Source organism: Lemur catta, chromosome 18 (genome assembly GCF_020740605.2).
Source record: "Lemur catta isolate mLemCat1 chromosome 18, mLemCat1.pri, whole genome shotgun sequence".
Lineage (NCBI taxonomy): Eukaryota > Metazoa > Chordata > Mammalia > Primates > Lemuridae > Lemur > Lemur catta.
Window position 1 is genome coordinate 48,824,493 of NC_059145.1, and position 7,163 is coordinate 48,831,655.

The following is a 7,163-nucleotide window of genomic DNA, read 5'->3' on the forward strand; positions in this document are numbered from 1 at the left end:
CCCTGGCCCAGCTGGCATCGACTGCGTGTGTGTTCTGAGGTAGGATGTGTGACCCTAGCCCCGCTGGCATCGACTGTGCGTGTGTTCTGAGGTAGGATGTGTGTCCCTGTCCCAGCTGGCATCGACTGCGCGTGTGTTCTGAGGTAGGATGTGTGTCCCTGGCCCAGCTGGCATCGACTGCGCATGTGTTCTGAGGTAGGATGTGTGACCCTGGCCCAGCGGGCATCGACTGCGCGTGTGTTCTGAGGTAGGATGTGTGTCCCTGGCCCAGCTGGCATCTACTGCGCGTGTGTTCTGAGGTAGGATGTGTGTCCCTGGCCCAGCTGGCATCGACTGCGCGTGTGTTCTGAGGTAGGATGTGTGTCCCTGGCCCAGCTGGCATCGACTGCGCGTGTGTTCTGCGGTAGGATGTGTGTCCCTGGCCCAGCTGGCATCGACTGCGCGTGTGTTCTGCGGTAGGATGTGTGTCCCTGGCCCAGCTGGCATCGACTGCGCGTGTGTTCTGAGGTAGGATGTGTGTCCCTGGCCCAGCTGGCATGGACTGCGCGTGTGTTCTGAGGTAGAATGTGTGACCCTGGCCCAGCTGGCATCGACTGCGCGTGTGTTCTGAGGTAGGATGTGTGTCCCTGGCCCAGCTGGCATCGACTGCGCGTGTGTTCTGAGGTAGGATGTGTGTCCCTGGCCCAGCTGGCATCGACTGCGCGTGTGTTCTGAGGTAGGATGTGTGTCCCTGGCCCAGCTGGCATCGACTGCGCGTGTGTTCTGCGGTAGGATGTGTGTCCCTGGCCCAGCTGGCATCCACTGCGCGTGTGTTCTGAGGTAGGATGTGTGTCCCTGGCCCAGCTGGCATCGACAGTGTGTGTGTTCTGAGGTAGGATGTGTGTCCCTTACCCAGCTGGCATCGACTGTGCGTGTGTTCTGAGGTAGGATGTGTGTCCCTGGCTCAGCTGGCATCCACTGCGCGTGTGTTCTGAGGTAGGATGTGTGTCCCTGGCCCAGCTGGCATCGACAGTGTGTGTGTTCTGAGGTAGGATGTGTGTCCCTGACCCAGCTGGCATCGACTGTGCGTGTGTTCTGAGGTAGGATGTGTGTCCCTGGCTCAGCTGGCATCGACTGCGCGTGTGTTCTGAGGTAGGATGTGTGTCCCTGGCCCAGCTGGCATCGACTGCGCGTGTGTTCTGAGGTAGGATGTGTGTCCCTAGCTCAGCTGGCATCGACTGCGCGTGTGTTCTGAGGTAGGATGTGTGTCCCTAGCTCAGCTGGCATCGACTGCGCGTGTGTTCTGAGGTAGGATGTGTCCCTGGCTCAGCTGGCATCGACTGCGCGTGTGTTCTGAGGTAGGATGTGTGTCCCTAGCTCAGCTGGCATCGACTGCGCGTGTGGTCTGACGTGGGAACCCAGTTTTACTTTTCACTGGAATAAGTTTCTTTTTCCATTGTCAGTATAATGAGCTCATTGTTTCTGTGCTGCTTCGTGATGCCACTTCCGTTAGAGTCCCCACGTACGCATGGAGGTTTATCTGGGCGCTCTACGCTGTACTGTCTGTTCGTATACGGCCACCGTAGCCTTTAATTCACCCACCATTCTGCATTACTAAGAATTTCTTCCCAGAACTCGTCACAAATGCAGTTTTGATTAACATAATGAAGTGTCTATTCAGTATGTATTTTCTGTGCACAGCACTGGCCTTGGAAATTTGGGAGGAATGGGGTCAGGTATTGCTTTGCTATTGCACCGCCCCCCCAGCTCCGTGGCTCCCTGCGTCTGTGGGTGGCTGCTGGGCTCGGCTGGGGGCGACTGGTCAGGCCAGTGGGACAACCAGGGCATGTTCTCTTCCTCTCTGTGGGAGATATGCAAGAACCAGACCCTAAATCTTTAAATCTTTTCCCCCCCATAAAAGTTTGAAATTGCTGCATTCCATTCCCTGGTATATCCACATCTAGTAATGTTAAAATCTTGTGTTTCTGTAAATCACTGGGTAGAACTGAGAGTTCTAGAAGTCCCGCCGGCGGGTTGCCGTGGGTGACTGGGTCTGAGTGGGCTCAAGCCCTTTCTGCTCCAGGTAAACCGCTGGTTCACTTAGTCTGAGCCGTGTGGGTGTTTCCTTTGACGTGCTGGTTCGTGGCCCACCCTGGCGGGGCGGAGACTGAGACAGGAGCCCAGAGGGGGACGGGCACAGCGAGAGTGTGCGGGTGGCTCAGCCAGAGACCTCGCTGTCCCCTGTCAGTGCTCCTAGAGCTTGTGCTCAGCGGAGGCCGACCTGCCCTCGTCCTCGCGTCACAGCGGAAGGTGGCCAGCTGCACCACAGAGGAGCTTGAGCAGGCCAAGCAGGGACGCTGCCCGTGGGGAGGGAGAACGAGACGCAGCCCCAGAGCGATTTCCCCCCGGACCCCCCGGGTCCCTAGACACGGTCCTCAGCGGCCGCAGCCTCCTCACGCGGCCGAAGCCCATTGTTTCCTGCGCACAGGTATGCCTGCGTGTGCTAGGTACATCTAATCCATAAGTGTGTAGACACTTCTATTCAGTGCATGAGAGCCTCTCTGTAACATTAATTTATGCTGTGCAAAAATTGGGGGTATTCACAGGTAAAATGGGTCAGCTCCGAGGGCAGCCTGCCAGGCTCAGCGGTTTCCTGACCACCCTTCCGTGAGAAGAGCTCGTTAAAACCGCCCTAGGCCCGCTGAGCGCAGCCTGCGGGGCCTGGACATCCGCTCGAGGCGCCCAAGCGGCCGGGCAGGTTCCGGAGGGTCTGCGGGAGCGAGGACCGGGGTCTTGTGCATTGACGTGGGACTGACCCAGGGCGGCTAATTTGTGATTCCTCCGTGGCCGTCGACACGTCTTGTTCTGAGGAACTGAGTTGTGAACGTCGAGGGACCCAAAGGACAGGCAGGGGGTGTGGCTGAGGTCCCGCTGGGGGGCCTCGAGGTGGGAGCGGTGGCCCTGGGAGCTTTTCCCTCCACCCACACACACCTTGGCCTTTTACGACCTGGAATGGGTGTTTGTTTCTTTGCGCTCTGTGGCCAGAGGAGCCTGAAAACAGGACTGTGGTACGTGTGGAACTGACCACTGAGGCCCCCACACTGGTGAGGATGGGTCACCGTCCCCGGTGTCCTCGCGCTGTCCTCAGACCCGGAGTCTGGTCGCAAGCACAGAGGAAACCACCACGGCACAGTGGAGGCGGCGGGTGGTTTCCAAGCAGCTGGAATTGGAGGAAGAAGGGTCTCGGAGCCTGGCAGCCCAGGTGGCAGCTGGTGAAGACAGCGGGGCCGAAGCTCCCGTCCCACGGCGGCTGCTCCGTGCCAGGGCTCCCAGCACCTCCGAAAACCCCCAGGAGAGAGGAGAAACGCGTTATCTCAGGCCAAGTTGGCCGAGTCGGACGACGCAGATTCCTTTCTGCTGCTCATTCCGGGTGAGTGGGGGCTGGGGGTCGGCGGGCGCCGGCCACAGGCGCGCTCTTGGGCACACTGGCCGGCCCTGGGCGCTGACGCACACGGGGGCGCAGCAGGGGACAGTTTGGTTCACAGGAGGGGCCACTGCAGACCCGCCAGGCCTAAGCCCTGTGTCAGTCACAGCGGGAAGTCGCCAAGACGTCATCCTTCGTGTTCCTCTCTTCTGCTTGCTGTCGGTTTCTTTTGCTCTTCTTTTCCTATTTTCCTCGAGAAAAGAACTTGGGAGATTATTGATTCGAGATCTTTTCTGATGTGAGTATTTAGAGCTACGAATTTCCCCCTCGGCCCCTCGGCTGCCTTCTAGTTCTGTGTGTTTTTTAAATTCCCTTTGAGATTTCTCCTTTGGCCCCTGGACTGCCGAGAAGTGTGTTCTTTAATTTCCAAGTGTTTGGAGATTTTCTCGTCTCCCTGTTGATTTCTAATGTGGCTCCACTGCAGTCAGAGAACACGTATGATTCAGTTCTCTTAAAAGTGTGAAGGTTTGCTTTCCGGCCCTGGCCGTGGTTGCCGTGGGGAATGTTCTGGAAGTTCCAGGTGCACCGTCTTGGCTGGGTGCTCTGTCCGGTCCTGTGTCCTGGCTGACTCTGGTCCGGTCCTGTCGGTCGCTGAGAGGGGGGGTGCTGGATTCCCCAGCTGTGATGACGAACTTGTCCATGTCCCCATTTTGCTGTTTCTCTTTCCAGCTCAGTGTTTGCTCTGTGTGCTTTGAAGCCATGTTGTTGGGTGCGTGCGTGTTCAGGGTCCCTGTGTGCCTTGTTGGAGCGACACTGGGACCCTGATGCCTGTCTGTGCTCTGAGTTCTCTGTTTGGTGTCAGTGGATCCACCCTGCACCGTCTGCGTGACCTGCCATTTCCGTCTCTCGCCCTCAGCCCGAGTCGCCAGCCAGCGCCCCGGGTCCCCTGTGATGCCCTCCGGAGGGTTCTGCGCTGCGTCTCTCCCTTGCTGGAGGTCCTCCCCTGGTTCCTGTGGTGCAGGACGATGTCCAGACCTGCTCGGCTGTCCCAGCCCCGTGTGGCTTCACCTCAGACCATGGGGCCCCCGTCCTCACTGCCTTTTCCTGCCCTCGACAGAGAAACTCGCTCCATCTTGGACCCGGGCCCGCCGTCTCCCTAGCTTGGACTTTGTCCCCTGCCTTTGGCAGAGACTGTCCACCCCCGTCCTCCTCAGCCTGTGGTCGGCGCAGCCCACAGGCTCCTCTGCCTCCCGGCTGAGAACCCACAGCAGCACCTACCTGCCTCGCTCAGGACCACAGTCCTGTCAACAGTGGTCTAGCAGCCTCGTGCCATGTGCCCGCCTGCATGTCCTGGTCACCTGCATGCCCACCTGCACACCTTTGTGCTCCCTCACCTGCACGCTTACCTGCACACCCTCGTCCTCCCTCACCTGCACGCTTACCTGCATGCCCACCTGTGTGCCCACCCTCGTCCTCCCTCCCTTACATGCCCACCTGTGTGCCCTCTTCCTCACCTATGTGCCCACCTGCCCACCTGCATGTGCACCTGTGCACTCACCTGTATGCCCACCTGCATGCCCACCTGCGCCCTCACCTGCGTGCCCGCCTGCCTACCCACCTGCATGCCCACCTGCACCCTCACCTGCGTGCCCACCTGCGACCTCACCTGCGTGCCCACCTGCGCCCTCACCTGCGTGCCCACCTGGGCCCTCACCTGCGTGTTCACTGTGGGGCTGACTGCGCAGCCCGGTCTGGCTCCTGTGGGTGGGAGCTCTGTTCCGGGGTCTCCTCTGAGCCCTGGGCAGCTCGCGGGGAGCCGTGGCCCCAAACCTGGGGCTCTCGCCCCCGGGCCCAGGCCAGGCAGGTGCAAAGCGCGTCACCCTATGGCTGTGGTTGCCCCGCGGAGGTGTCTGGGGACACCGGACCTCGCCGGACGGGCTGACTCTGCCGCGGAGAGCGGGCCCCGCGCGCCCGGCCGTGTGGCTGCCCCGCGCCCTGTGGGCCGCCAGGGGGCGCCCGGCCCGCGCTCGCGGTCCCCTCGGTCCTGCGGAGCGCGGACTCCGAGCCCGCCTCCCGCGCGACGGGCCGCTCCTGTCGGCCGCCCGGGCCCCGGGACACGCGGGGGGCCGCTCGCGCCCCGGACCGATCTCTGCGTGTGGAGCTCGCTCTCCGGCAGCCGTCGGAGCGGGTTAGGGCCGGGCCGTGCGACCCGCGCCGCTGTCCTTAGGGTCCCCCGACCGCTGGCCCCAGAGACCGGCCCCACGGAAGACAGTTCATCACGACCGGGCACGGGGCGGAGCGCAGGCGGCGACACCGCCCACGGGGAGCGGCTGTCCCACCCCTGCCCTGAGCACCGCCCACCCCCTGCCTCAGTTCCACGGAGGACAGTTTTCCCGCAGATGGAGGGGACAGCTCTCCCCGGCGGGGCCCCGCTGGGGACCGCGGCTTCCGGTCGCGCTCGGGGCTCCCGTTGCAGGTCACGCGGCTTCTCTCCGGTTCCCAGCCGGGGTCGCCCGGTCCGGGCTTCTCTGCCGTGTTTGGACCCTCCAGAAACCAGCAGCCCTGGCTTGACCTGGAGCCCGGTCCTTTGATGCAGCTGTTTCCCACAATGAACTTGCAAAGGAACCCCAGAGAGCTACTAAACATTTTTAAAATTAATCTTTAAGTATTTTGAGCACGTTCCCACGTTTTTATTCGTGTTTGGGCGAGCGCTGTGGGCTGCAGCCACGCCCCTGCCAGCTCACACCGACCAGGCCGGGGGAGCCCGTGACCCCAAACCGCCAGTCCACTCCGGCCAGTGGCCTGCGCCCGCTGCTCCTAACCAGGGGAAGCGGGGGCCGCGGGTTCTCTGCTCTCTGTTATCCGTGAATACTCAGAGCCTGGGCGGCAAGGCCCCCGTGAGGGGATTTCACTGACAGGGGGAGCCCCCAGCTGCCTGTCCCCCGGCCCAGAGGGGCAGGACCGGAGCTCTGCAGCCCTCCACGCCTGGCCTGTGTGGGAACCACTGCCCTGCAGAAAGGAAACCTCAACGTATTGCTGGCATATTATTGTCCAGTGGGAGCTGGTGTGATGCAGCCACATCTGTTTTAGACGCCGAGGTGCCTGCACAGGCCTGCACACAGACACGCATGCACGTGCACACAGAGGCCTGCACACACATGCTCACACGTACACACAGGCACACACTCATGCACGCACACGCAGACATGCACGCACACCCAGGCACGTGCACAGACGTGCTCACAGTGGGCCGGGCTGCGAGTGTGATCTCTGCACCTGTGCCCGCGTCCTCGGCAGCTGGCCCTGATCCAGGCTCCCTCCGGCTCAGGGGTTCGGAATCACCTGGGCCTACCTTGAGGCTCCGCCCCGCTCCCGGGGAGTCTGACCCGATTGCGTCAGCGTGTTCCAGAAGCTCCGCGAGGCCCTTGACCAGCTGGGTGTGGCCTCCAGCCCTCAGGCCCGGCCTCCTGGGCCAGTTCCGGCCTCAGAGTGTGGCTCCGAGCGGCACCGGCACCGGCACCGGCACTGGGACCTGCGCGGCCGGATGGTGACAGACACCGCTTGGTGGCTTGGCCGCCGGGCATGGAGCATGAGGCCGTCCCTGCCCCGATGCGCACGCTGGGGGGGTGGGGGGGCGGGCAGGACACCGGCTTGCTGCGCTGCGTTTGGCTTTGGTGACATCCGGGCCTTCTCTGTGTCTGCCTTATAATCCAGCATGTGTGTACTTTGTCGTCCTGACCTTGTCACACTGGCCAGGCCA